At 37.1% G+C, this 13,563-nt stretch overlaps 1 protein-coding gene across 5 annotated transcripts in view; it reads right to left on the bottom strand.

The window, feature by feature from the left end:
- The window catches only part of JAK2 (Janus kinase 2), an 84,029-nt gene that overhangs the window by 48,452 nt on the left and 22,014 nt on the right, over positions 1–13,563 (bottom strand). For 2 of the 5 annotated variants that reach the window (XM_042826720.1, XM_042826721.1), the window contains 2 exons: positions 10,382–10,450; positions 3,730–3,795 (listed from right to left, as the gene is read on the bottom strand). The gene's annotated coding sequence lies outside the window, so the exon portion shown is untranslated. Of the gene's footprint in view, positions 1–3,729; positions 3,796–4,642; positions 4,864–10,381; positions 10,451–10,645; positions 10,774–13,563 lie in introns of those variants that run through there. The other 3 variants (XM_042826723.1, XM_042826722.1, XM_042826725.1) reach the window with 3 other exon arrangements.

Here is a 13,563-nt window from a genome sequence, read left to right as displayed (position 1 = left end):
TGAGATCACACAGCGCATGCGTGGATTCCAGGGGATCAGACCAACCCAGCACAGGTTCATGAAAGGCAAGCCATGCTTGACCAACCTCATCTCCTTCTATGACTGGGTGAGCAGACTGGTAGATGAAGGAAAGGCTGTCGATGTAGTCTATCTAAATTTCAGCAAAGCCTTTGACAGCAAAGTTTTTGACAAGGGAAACTGGCTGCCTGTGGTCTGGACAGGTATACCTTTTTGGGTAAGGAACTGGGTAGAGGGCTGTGCCCAATGAGTCGTGGTTAATGGAGTTAAGTCAGGTGACCTGTTACAAGAGGTGTCCCCCAGGGGTCGGTACTGGGGCCCATCTTGTTTAATATCTTTATTGATGACTTAGATGAAGGGATTGAGTGTATCCTCAGTAAGTTTGCAGATGAAAACAAAATGGAAGGTAGTGTCAATCTGCCTGAGGGTAGGGAGGCCCTTCAGAGGGATTTAGATAAGTTGGATCACTGGGCTGAGGTGAATGGGATGAGATTCAACAAGGCCAAGTGCTGGGTCCTGCACTTTGGCCACAATAATCCCATGCAGCGCTATAGGCTTCAGGCTGAGTGGCTGGATGACTGTGAAGAGGAAAGGGACCTGGGGGTGTTGTTTGATGCTTGGCTGAACATGAGCCAACAGTGTGCTCAGTTGGCCAAGAGGGCCAACAGCATCCTGGCCTGCATTAGAAAGTGTGGCCAGCAGGAGCAGAGAGGTGATCATCCCCCTGCTCTCAGCACTGGTGAGGCCGCACCTCGAGTACTGTGTTCAGATTTGAGCCCCTCACTACAAGAATGACATTAAGACCCCGGGAATGTATCCAGAGAAAGGCAATGAAACTCGTGAGGGGTCTGGAGCACAACCCCAATAAGGAGCGGCTGAGAAAGCTGGGATTTATTTAGTCTGGAGAAGAGGTGGCTCAGAGGAGACCTTATTGGTTGTGGTGAGGAGGGGTTTGGCCTCTTCTCTCAGGCAACAAACAAAACCCAAGAAAATGGCCACAAGTTGTACCAAAGGACGTTTAGATAAGATAGAAGGAAAAACTTTTTCTCTCAGAGAGTGGTCAGGCATTGGAATGGCCTGCCCAGGGAGGTGGTGGAGTTGCTATCCCTGGCAGTGTTCAAGAGGCGTCTGGATGAGGAGTAAGCAGATATGGTTTAGTAGCTTGTGGCAACAATGGTGGTGGGAGGACAGTTGGACTAGATGTATCTTGTAGGTCCTTTCCAACCTTGTGATTCTATGATTCTACTGTTATACTGCTGGCTCCTGTCCAGCTTTTCATCAAACAGAATCCCTAGTCCTTCTCTGGATGGCTGACGTCAATGAGTTCTTTTCTCATTCTCTCTATATTCACATCTAGGATTGTCTCAGTCCAAGTGCAACACCTTGCTTTTGAACCTTACTGAGCCTCATTAGTTCTCATGGGCTCACTTTTCAAGCCTGTCCAGGTGCCTCTGGATGATATCCTTCCCTCTATTGTAGTGACTGCACCACTCAGTGTTATCAACAAACTTGCTGAGCATACACTCAACCTCACAGTCTCACATCTGTTAATAAAGATGTTGAACACCAGTCTCAAGATGTACCCATACTGGCCATAATCTACAAAGCTTGCTGTTATGAAAACTATGAGGGCTACTCTGCAAGTAATGCTTCCTATTTTACATGGTCTGCTATGAAAGTAATGCCTCTTATTATCTTATGTTGGCCTATGACATCGAAGGGAGATGTTAGTAGTAAAGCATTTGAACCTTCTCACCAAAATTCCCTTAACATTTTGTTGTTATACAACACATGGCAGCAGAGGGTCAGTTTGGCAAAACAGCATCTGACATGGCCATGTGTATGAACCAAAGATGTGTCACTGAATTCCCCCATATGGAAAAAATTGTTCCCATTGACATTCATTGATGTTTGTTGAATGTTTATGGAGACCAAACAGTGGATATGAGCACAGTAAGGCACTGGAGTGGTGCACTGTAGCAGTGGCAAAGACAAGCCATGTTCCAGACTGCCATGGAGATCTTCACAAGCTTGGAATTCAGGCTCTTGTTTATGGCTAGCAAAAATGTATAGATCATGGTGATAACTATGTTAAAAAATAGTGTTTTTAGCTGAGAATATTCTCTGACAAATAGCATTATTGTTCTCTTGATATTTGTTGTAGTTTCCACCAAAATAAATAAGCATTACTTTTGGATAAACCTACATATACTGCTTTATCATAAAATACCTGTTTGGAGAGTTACTTTTAATTTTTTTCACCCTCTCAAAACTACAGTTGTTAAGGAAAAGTTGACTATATGATTTATGTGGGTTTACATTTATATGGGTTAAAAATGACCTGCTCTACTGAAAAAAGATCACAATAGCTAAGCCAGCAGGAAAAAGGCTTAACACCTCAAAGGAATAAAGTATTCATTTCATGATCTATGTAACAAATAAAAATACTCAATTTACATATAGAAGAGGACAGAACTATGCTAACTTGATGGTAAATACAAACAGAAAGCCAGGAAAACAAAGCAAAAAATAAAGTACCCAACAAGAAGATCATGACATAATCAATAGAAAAATACATCATTTTAATTTCCAAACTGAAGCAACACAGAGCTAATATATCACAGAATCATAAATCTGCATTTCTAAGTACAAGTGAATTTGGGCTGTGGGCCTCTGGGCCTCAGTCATATGTTGCCATGAAGGTCTTTCAGCTGCAAAGACCACAGTCAGGCAAACAATGCTCAATGAAGGGAGTAAATGTGCATTTCTATTAAGCCATCCAGAAATTCATGATCTGTTGAAGAAAATAACCATCGCATTGAAGATTTAATATACTCAGAATACCTACTTATCTATAGGCAAGTTACTCACAGAACCCACACAGGTATTTGTTGCCCAAACAGATGCAATGTACAAGGCCCATATATATCTGAAAGTTGATATTCAACATGCAACCAGAACTCAGTGGAAGTAAAAATTACCAGTTCACTTATAAACATTTTTGCCATTAGCATAAATAAAAAAATCTTCTATGAATATGTTTTGACTTGGTGATCAAAGCAGCTATCTGTAAGAGATCTGATTCTGGAACTAAGGAACAATGAATTTGATCCAATAGGGTTATTTTGATATTTCTAATATTGATCACATTTGAAGATTGAATTTTTAAAGGATTAATTATTACTCATGCTGCTCTAACAACCACCAGCATTTACAATGCAACATGTTTCACTTTCCTGTTTCTGCCTGCAACTCCAATGCACCGAAGGATTGATTCTGCCTTCCATGCTGTCCTGCACTTATTTAAAATAACAATATAACTTCAACTAGAAAGGAGAATTAATTAACAGATTGAAAACAACCACAATGTAGGAAAATACATTAAAATGCAGAGGGCATAAAAAGCCCTTCACAATTTAATAGTATTCAGCATTCGCAGCCTAGTTTATTAAAATTTTCTTCTTACAGACTATTTCTAGTTATAGGCTGCTTTTTTTTTTTTTTTTTTTAAGTCTAAACTCTTCTCTTGAAAATAATCACTCTCCCCTTCCAGCTTGCTTTTATTTATTTATTTATTTATTTATTTATTAGAATGGCATTCTCCCACTACAGGTAAATCTTCTGTTAACTATCTTTTATCACTTGAGAAAGCTCTGTATAAAACATAAGAATAATGAAACCTTTTAAATGAACACAACAAAAGTCACCCACTTGCTGTTGGTATCCACAGGAGGTCAGACAAAGCAGGCACACAGGCAATGGTAGAACATAATGTATCTGCAATAGAAACATACTAAATATTAAAAAAGTTAACGGCCCTGAGCAAATATATCATTACTTAAGAACTCAGGTGTTGAGTTTCAGATAGTGTGATTCATTCCTTTTTCATTTGCCTGAATTCCTATTGTCTTCTTCATGAAGAACTTTTCAAAACCATGTTTTTGGTTTGTTAGACCTTGATCCTTACTGCTAACAATAAGCTGGTACACTAAATGTACACTTGTTTCTTAATTCCTAGCTGTCCTTTTTTCTTACACTGTGTTTTTTCTTTTTTGTAGATAAATTGGTTTAAGAGAACCGTTGATGGCATTAGAAGAGAAATGAAAAGAATAAAAAAAAAGACATGGCACATTCACTTAAGGTTGTAACACTCCATTTTGCTAAAACAATTCTAGCTAAAAACTGATAACACCCTCTCCTTACAATCTGTGTGGAAGTTAGTACCAAATGTCTTGCAGGAAGAAGGACAAGGGCATGCCTACTTTTATTCTCTTTGCATATTTCTGTGGTTGTAATAAACACCATTTGAAAGCATTTAAGCAAAACAGTAGCTCTATCCATCAGTGAAAAAAATGGAAATACCCTGCTGTGATGCTTCAACCACAAGAAAAGGCTGAAGAAGAGAGAAACAAAAGCGCATTTTAAAGCTGACTAGAAGAGAAAAAAAAACACGATAGTGGATAATTGAAAATGGATGAAACTCAGAGAACACTGCAGAGTTTAGATTTAATGACTTTTCAGACAAGTCTTGGGCAGAAGGAAAAAAAAAGGAAATTAAATTCCTCAGCACCACCTGCTACTTCTACCAGGTTTACCATCCATGGCCCTGAAAAATGGAACTCACCTAACACAGCTGCAAAGTCAGCTTCTGTCTCCACATAAATCAGACTTCTGAGAACAGTGTTTCTTCTGTTGTGAATCTTGCTTTAGAGATAAGCAGTTACACCTTGTTCAGACAGCTGCATATTTTCTATGCACCTTCAAGGATGCTCCTTAAAATGCTGTCTGGTCTTCCAAGTAGTATCCGATACAAAGTCCTCTAGAGTTAATTCAAGTTTTCCAGACCTGTGTTAAGGCATGGAATAAATTGCTCAGGGGCAGAGCAGCGTATCATTCACCTTTGGAGCATATGCTCCTTGGATTTTAATCTGATGGCACCAGTTCCAACAGAGCACACAACCATAACCTGCTCATGCAGGCTGCAGACCTCCGGGCAGTGCTGGGTAATTCTAAATTACCTTCTGCTCTGAGACTACTGTTTCATGCTTGTTACCCCAGTCTGGCTTTCGAGTGAGGAAAACCACATGGAGATTTACCTGACTGTAATTGGTTGTGAACTTTCCCCCAAAACTCTAGATCAACTGCACAATATTTTAAGTTATATGAGGCAGTCGGCAATGAACTGATGATACAAACCACGTTGAGTTAATGATGCAACTCACTTCCACTCTGGCTATAGCAGTGCCCATTAGAACAAGGGTTACAATACTTCGATAAGCTCAGTAACATCACAGTTTGCACTTCAAGCACAACAATTGGGTAAAGCAGCCAAACATGAAGTCTATAATACTTCACTTAACAAACAGAAAAATGACTGCTTAAGATAGAACAGCTCACAGCTCTGGACAAAAACACCGTCAGCACTGTCAAAAATGTCAACACTGAATATGCTCATTATGGCTATTGCAACATCTCCCTCCTTTGGTCAACCTCTGTTCCTCCTGCCTACAGACATATCTATTTATAAGATCTTCATCAAGGCCATACAAAATTATGTATTTCATTTATACACTTTTCAGGCTGAGTAAGTCTTGTATAACATAACTTGTTCTTTTAGCAGCAGACTTTCAAAGAATGCCATCCATATTACAGTTTGGACTGACCTGACAGTGCACCATCTTGCCTGAAATCCAGCTCTCTCATTTCCTCCAGTTTGTTCACGTTTACACCAGACCACATTTCTGACAGTTGCAAGGATTTAAATTCCCAGTTGCAAAACAAAGTCTAGAATCTAATGAAACAGTTAAGTATGTCCACCATCTCCCTGCTGCTGTGATTTGCAAAGAACACAGTACAGATGCAGTGGAGATTCTGCAAGCTGAAACAGGCCCTTCTCAGTAAGCTTTTAGAATTCCTATAATTGCAATTAATGCTTATTGTGTCTGCTACTAAGCAACTTGAATACTCAATTCATAAGCAAGTGAGGAGAAATATAAAAAATAGCATTTTCTATTTTTTTTACATTTCTAAATAAGGCCTTAGATACCTCCCAACAACACTATTAGTTTATTATCAGTAAGTAGGACATCATCTTTAAGCTTGAAAATACCAGAAACACACACTTTTCACCTTATACACACATACTTCTTTCAAGAAACTTGAAAGAATATCATGAACAGCAACTATGAGAACCTTCTCAATTGATGGTAAGTAGGTTGTCACAGGGTAGGTATGAGCACAGAAATGTCTCACAAAGCTCTAACATAATTAATAATTCTAATGACTATTATAGATCTTGTTACAAGAACAGTAAATGAAATTTTACTTATTTATATAAGATGAGAGTAAGATGAAAAGTCTGTCAGTTCCCAACTTCAGACTGCTTTGATAGCCTCTTTGTTTATATTTATTATACTTAATATTTATACTCAGAATATCTTCACAATTCGATTTGGTTATACAAGCAGATGGAGCACAAATAAACCTGCTCATAGCATGCATCTATGAAAACTTTAAATCTTGAAAATGTAACAGTATTCATATTGTGCATGTAACATGCGGTAACCTTGATACGATTTGCTTTGTTGGCTGCTCTTTTTCTTTGGACAGAAAAACATATTAAGTTAAAGGACTCAAATGTATACATTTCTCTAACAAGTAGTTAAACATATCATCAAAATATTGGTGCATGCAGTGGTACTGCTACTCCTTAAAGGATCAACAAAAGATTATTAAGGTTTTGCTCAGCCAAAACGTGGTTGAACAGCACCTGGTATTTCACCAAAAAGGAAAAATCACTACAACAGATCCCGTTTCCACCACATATACTCACAAGAAATCATTCTTCTCACTAACTTTATCAAACTCACAGTACTCAGCAACAAAAATACTTTAGCAGTCTCAAGAATCTGAGAAACTTCTCCACTGCTTAAACTACAGAAGCCAATTTAATCAGACAGTTAATCCACGCTTTAATTGTATCATACTCTGCACTTAGAGAACTCTGCTGTCCTTTTCCAGGTAACATGTTCTGACTTCAAAAGCAGCTTTCACAAAAATCTAAATGTCTTCCCTTAAGCATATTTAAAGGCATTCTGTAGAGAAGTAATATACCTTCAGTTACCACTGCCTCTTGTTCACATGCTCCACTTTTTGCCCTGTGCAAGTTAAATACATAGAACAATACAAGAAAAGCAATGGTTCATACAAGAAACAACTGCTAAATTCAGATTATTCCAAAGGAATTTTTCCTATTTCATCAGCTATGCTAATATCACATAATGATTTTTAATATATCAGAAATTTGAACGCATATGGTAAAAAGCAGATGCAGAACGAAGATGACAGATCTGTAACATATCAACAACAAAACATGTGGTAAAATAACCTGGAGAAACAAAGATAACATTTGCTTGCAGTTTTCCCTTGGTAAACCACTGACTTGTATCAGCAATTCAGCAAGAGTCCACAAACTCTTGCACAAGGAAAGAGTAACGATCCCGGTCTGATCTGCCTGCACGACACAGGGGCTAACTGGACAGAAGCTGCTAGCATGAGACTTTTAGTCTGTTGCTTTGATTAGAAACAAAAATTGGGATTTCTATGTTATCCACAACTGAAAGAAGCCGTTACTCTAGCTGTTCTCTTGGAAGAAAGCTGCCAAGAAATGTTGTCTAAAAAGCAAATGAAAAATACAATACAGAAGCCTGGCCATCATAGTAATCTTTGTAGGTGAGCTGCCAAAAAAAAAAAAAAAAAAAAAAAAAAAAAAAAAAAGCGATCAAATCAAAGGTTACCCACAGACAACAGCTCTGGTTGGGTTCCATCAGAACTCTGGCAAAAGCTGGTTTGTGTCTGCAAATCATTTAAATTTCACCATGTTGATAAACTTCAGCAAAAGATTATTTCATCAGAAAATTTCCAAGCAATTCAAATAGTTGCCCAACTGTTCTGGCAAATAATATTTCCCAAGACATGACATTTGAGATTCCTTAGTCCATCAGAGCCACCATCATCTGCACAGCCTTATATGCACAGAGGACGTGGGATGAGTAAACACAGTAGGTCAGACAGACCTCTCACACAAGGTACATGAAAAAAACATTCATTTCCCTAATACATCTCTCAAATTCTTATGAAATGATGCAATGAAGAATGACAACAGCAAAACCAGGACACTATACAGCAGGTCAATCTGTTTGCCCTTGCTTGAAACTGAAGTGGATACAAAAGAGATCTCAAGAACATCCTCAATGCGAGTTTTTTTCTCTTATAAACAGTCTGCTAGCTGTGGAGACTAAGTGTATTTCCATAACTACACCACATCATGCTGGATTTTATGTTTCATAAGCAATATTGAAAGCGGAATTCTATTTACTATATCAGACCATGAAATAAGGCTTAATTAGTACAGGACAGATACTTGCTAATTATTTCTGTAATTTATTTCAAAAATATATTAAAAAAAAAAAGCTGATGTTCCTGTATATCTGGGGCAAATTAAATCAAGGTAAATAGTATTTTTGAAGGTTGCTGACTGGTAGTTTCATTCTACCTGGTGGCTTTTGGTTGCAGAACATGTTGAACCACTTTCCTACACCAAAGTACTGGCTTATGAGTAAAACCAAATACTAATAAATTACCAATGAATTAAAAAGCAATAAAGGTTAAAAAAAAAAAATCACATTTCAAAGTGGAAAAAATATTCTGATTCACCACTAGAAACAGAAAGCGGTATTTTTCTCTTAAAAGGCATTTCTGTCATAAACAATGTTTAGGGGAAAAACCTGCCAATCCAGAGTACACAGGTGACAGTTATAGCTACATTCATGAGTTAAAATAAGTATTGAAAGCACAAAGGAAAACAAAAAGTGCAACGCAGCAGCAACAAAGTCATCTTTCTAACTGCTTGGATTTCTTAAACATTAAGAGATCCTACACTGGTCATATCAAATAGTGGGGAAGTGATGCTGGAAGACAGTTTTGAAGAAATCAAGTTAACCTTTTCAAAAAATGCAATTCCCTGTGCCACAACTGAAGAAGGATTTGTCAAAACACGAACCAACAATTGTTTGTACAGTTCTGTGTTGCCAAAGAACAACATCAATAATTACAAAACAAATGCCAGTTTAGCAGATGCTGTCAAGAACCAAGCAAGTGACACTAACTACTAAAAGCCATATGCATTTCACATTGCAGTGCGAGTGACACAGCAGAAAACAGCCCCTGTATCCACAAATGAAAGCCTCAAAAACTGTCCCTCTTCTCTCAGCCTTCAAACACCTGTCCTTTTCCTTTGGGAGGCAGAGATTTCTCAGCAGATGTCTGCTCTCAAGAGCTTAACTGCAGAGGAAATGGAACAGTCATGATCCATCACTTGCCATAGCTTCTGAAGAGCACTTAAATCTGAGCCAACTTCCTTATCCCCTCCAGCAACAGGACTGCTGTGAAGCTTCAAGTCTACGCAAATGATATCTTCTGGGCAAATAACAGCACAAATTCTTCATCACATAGTTATATCCGGGTAGAACACACAGCGTTCTCTTCCTTCATGGAAGATGAAGGGTTCTCATGGCAAACATTTCTGTGAGGAAAATTAGTCAACTCTTTCCAGCTACCATTGAAAACTAGGACAAACTGCCCAGTTTGTAGCGGTTCAGCAAGCTGTTCCAAGAACAGGATTTTAAAAAGTTGAAGTCTTTGGGGCATTCCTTGTGAATTCTGCTATCTCCCTTTTCTTGTCCTCTTATCTCACTTCCCCAGTTTGGCAACTTCCCTCCTTAGATGTTAGTACAACTACTGCCTCTGAAGAAACTGTCATACATGTTTACATAGTGTGCAGAAATTCATGCGAGTTGAGAAGCTAGTTTTCTTCCTGGGAAGGAAGAGCAGAAGTAACACCACAAAACTCTTATAGGTTCAGTCTTATAAGTGGGAGGAGGTATGAAGAAGAAGGAAGTAACAGAAAGCAAAGATGAAAGGTGACAAAACAAGCTTTTTAGACCTTACTCCCTCAAGATGACTCAAAACACTTTCCTTCTGAGGTTTAATCTCCTCTAACACAACTTGAATTTATAAGCATATGAAAAAAATAGGGGAAGAAAATGAACCAGAGACAGATACCGACCACTGGCCAAGCATCAGAACAATTTAAGAAGTGTTAACCAACTCCAAAAATAATTAAGGAGATTTTTAGTCACCTTACATGCAGTGAGAAACCACTGCAAAGAATTGTATTGCTATACCTCCTTGCTGTACTGTCCAAGACAAATAAGTGTCTGCAGTTTCAACAGTCAGGATATCATAACAGACTACTTTTCTGTCACACTTCTAACCCTCTGACATATAGACAATAATGGCATACCTTCACACTTCACCATACAGGGTAGAGCATCATGGAAAATATCATCACAACCTCAGTCAGCTTTTCTGCCTACAAAAAGAGAAAATAAGTACATGAACCATGTTTTTCACTGAATTATTTTTATAAGATACCCCTTCAGCTGTCCTCAATTCTGTAATTTTTGGCTTCTTTCTTCTTCCAGCTTTCACAACTGGACCAACCAAAGTGTAAAGTTGACTTGGACAAGAACATTGCATAATATACTGCTTGAAGAACACAACTGACCTCAACTTCTCTAACATTTTTCAGTAAAAACTAGGGGGTCGAGGGCAAGAAGACAAGTAAAACAGAGATAATTGCCAACAGTTTGAAATATCAAGGTGAATGAAGTCACCCTGTACTTCTATCCCAGCTTTTACAACAGCAGAAGAGAATCTGAAAATGTGCATTTTGCCGAATTAGCACTTTGCCAAGGGAACTGTCAGAAAGTAAACAAGATAACATTTAAGTCAGAGTGAATCAGCAATCTCTACAGACAGCCAAAAGGTATAGATTCTGTCTCCTTTGCACCCTAGTCTTCAGCCCACCCTGCTTTTATAGCTTCCCTTAATTGCTTCAGTTTAGAAATTACATACAAACAGACAAGACCTGATGCAAATTTCATGTACAAATTCCTTAAAGTGTGAGTGGGTGTTTTTTTTTTTTTTTTTCTTTTGTTTGGATGCATTACTTCTTTTTTAAAATATGCTTTAAATTACTTAAACAAAACAAACCTAAGCCTTTATATATAAGCTCCACTAACTTGAAACGTTGATTTTATTTACAGGCATTTAAGTCTGACTTATTTCAGAAAATTTAATCCCAATCAATTTAATCACAATCTGTATAAGATGCTATATATTTGTTTTTAATTTTTCTATAGTATTGCACTAGCAAGTAAAAACCTACTGAAGACTTGACCTGTCCTAGAAAACAAAACTAAAAAGAAACCACAGCAACACTTTCCTACTTGCAACATCCTTGATCATAAATGAATTCAATGACACTACAAACAGTCATGGAGCACAAACTAGATCAGATGAATTATTAGAGAATTAGGGTCTGGTTACTTAATGTGATAAAAAACACATACAAAAAAGACCCTCTAAGAAATTCAAGTAACAATATCATTCAAGGCAATGCCAAAGAAATACTTGCAAAGAACTGATTTTTGTAAATGGCAGTTTAACTAATGCTAAAACTCCCAAGCCTGTATCAATGCATTCAAAAGCTTCTTAAATAGTGAGTGACTTAAGAGTTCAATTATTATACATATAAACATGGCATTTTCTGTTATTCTTTTATAGAAGGGTTCTAGCATGTTAAAAAAAAAAAAAAAAAAAGTAGTGTTCTTTTTTTAAACCCTTTTAATTGCTTTATAATGTTGAATCATTTATGATAACAACACTGACATTTTATCTTTATAATTCAGGAAAATGTACTTGCATGATAGTTTACTTAATGCCTCTTTAATCATCAGTGGCCTGAGAGTCCTCCACTTGTTCCCTATCTGAAATACCAGCCAGCTTTTGCAAAGATACAGCACTACAAGCTTTGCCAAGATCACGTTATCTCTAGAAACACAGATTGTCAGGAAAAAAAAAAAAGTTGGAAGCAAAAAAAATAAAAAAACAACCCAGGGCTCTGAAAGTAAACAAAGGCTCGTCGTTAAATGGGCCACTATTGGAAATTCCACAAAAAATGATGAAAATGAGCAACTCGTTTAAAATAAGGGATAATAACAAATCTAATGAAGACAACCACATTTTACCAATGTAACGTATCAAATTCTCTGTTTTCTTGTGGAATATAAAAGAAGCAAACTTATTTTTTCTTTTTTTCTATTGAAGAAACCAATGCTTATAATATGCATCTATTTTTTACAGAACTCTCATCTGAGTAAGATTATTCAAACTTAGTTGTTTGCTTTACTTCTAAAGGAAGAAATAAGTATTTCTGAATAAGATAAATATAGGGAGCTATTTATACATGCATCGTGTGTTTTCCTCAGCTCTGAAGTTACAGACAGAACTATCATGATTTTTGACATTAAATCCTGACAAAAACATTAAAGAAATTGCAGAAAGTAAGAGCACGAGAATCGTGCCCCACTAATTCAAAAAGCAACAGCAGACTACCTGACAAATTCATGAAAATAATATAATGAAAAGCAAATAAGGATTCAAATACAGTAGCTGAAGATTAAAATCATAAGTACCTGTTTGAAATACATTTTTCTATTTCTCTCAGAAATAAGACTAACTGCTGGAACAGTCAAGAAAGCAGTAGATTCTTTATTTTTTAGTTTTAAAATAGGAGTTGATATAAAATAGATTTTAGATAAACTCATATTACTGGACTGTGTGCAGAAGGAAATCCAAGATATAACCAGCACCGATAACAGAAGATATATATGAAGATGGTGTTCTTTTTAGGATTTCAAAATGTGTCACTCTAGATTGTGCTATTATCAGATCCTTTACAAAAGGACATTATAAAGAAAGAAGAAATATCTAAAGCATAACTATATTTTTATACTGATAAATTGTTTATAACAAGTTACATTACAAAATTCCCACTGAACAAATACTAAGCTTCCTAAAAGTTTATCTGTCTGGTGACAAAGACCTAACAAAGTCTCTCAGTACATGCCACAGTACAACCTTAACCTCAGTTCTTAACTCAGGGGCTTCCACCTGCGTTCCAATCTTGGATGAGCTCAAACAACTCTAAGGAAACTTCCCTGGATGTACCCACTCAGTAATGCCAAACATAACATGAGTTCCTTCTGCTTAACTTCAGTCCCATTCAGAAACCATCCAGGATCGCATACTGCCTAAGTAACAGAACAATAAATAATTTTTCCTTGACCAGTCTTAAATTCATGAGCAACTTCAATTTTCTGTGGAGCTTTTCAGCATAATGCATATACACAATTGCAGCTTTAACTCAGTTCAGCCAGGCTACAAATTCCAAACTTAGCTGCAAGGGTCAAGAAGGAGCTGCTGCAAGAGGGTAGACCTTCATGGACTTCAAGAATCACATCCCCAGGCAAAACAGAAAAAAACCCAAATACTAATATCTAACTAATAAACAGGTGACAAAAAACAAGCCATAATCATAACACGATAAACCCAGCTAAGCTTTCCCCAAAAAGTTTATCA

The sequence above is a fragment of the Centrocercus urophasianus genome, unplaced genomic scaffold, assembly GCF_019232065.1.
Source record: "Centrocercus urophasianus isolate 14NV4802_14NV808 unplaced genomic scaffold, USGS_Curo_1.0 seq_27, whole genome shotgun sequence".
In the NCBI taxonomy this organism is placed as follows: domain Eukaryota; kingdom Metazoa; phylum Chordata; class Aves; order Galliformes; family Phasianidae; genus Centrocercus; species Centrocercus urophasianus.
Note: the sequence above shows the minus strand (reverse complement) of the source record. Positions and strands in the feature narration are given on the sequence as shown.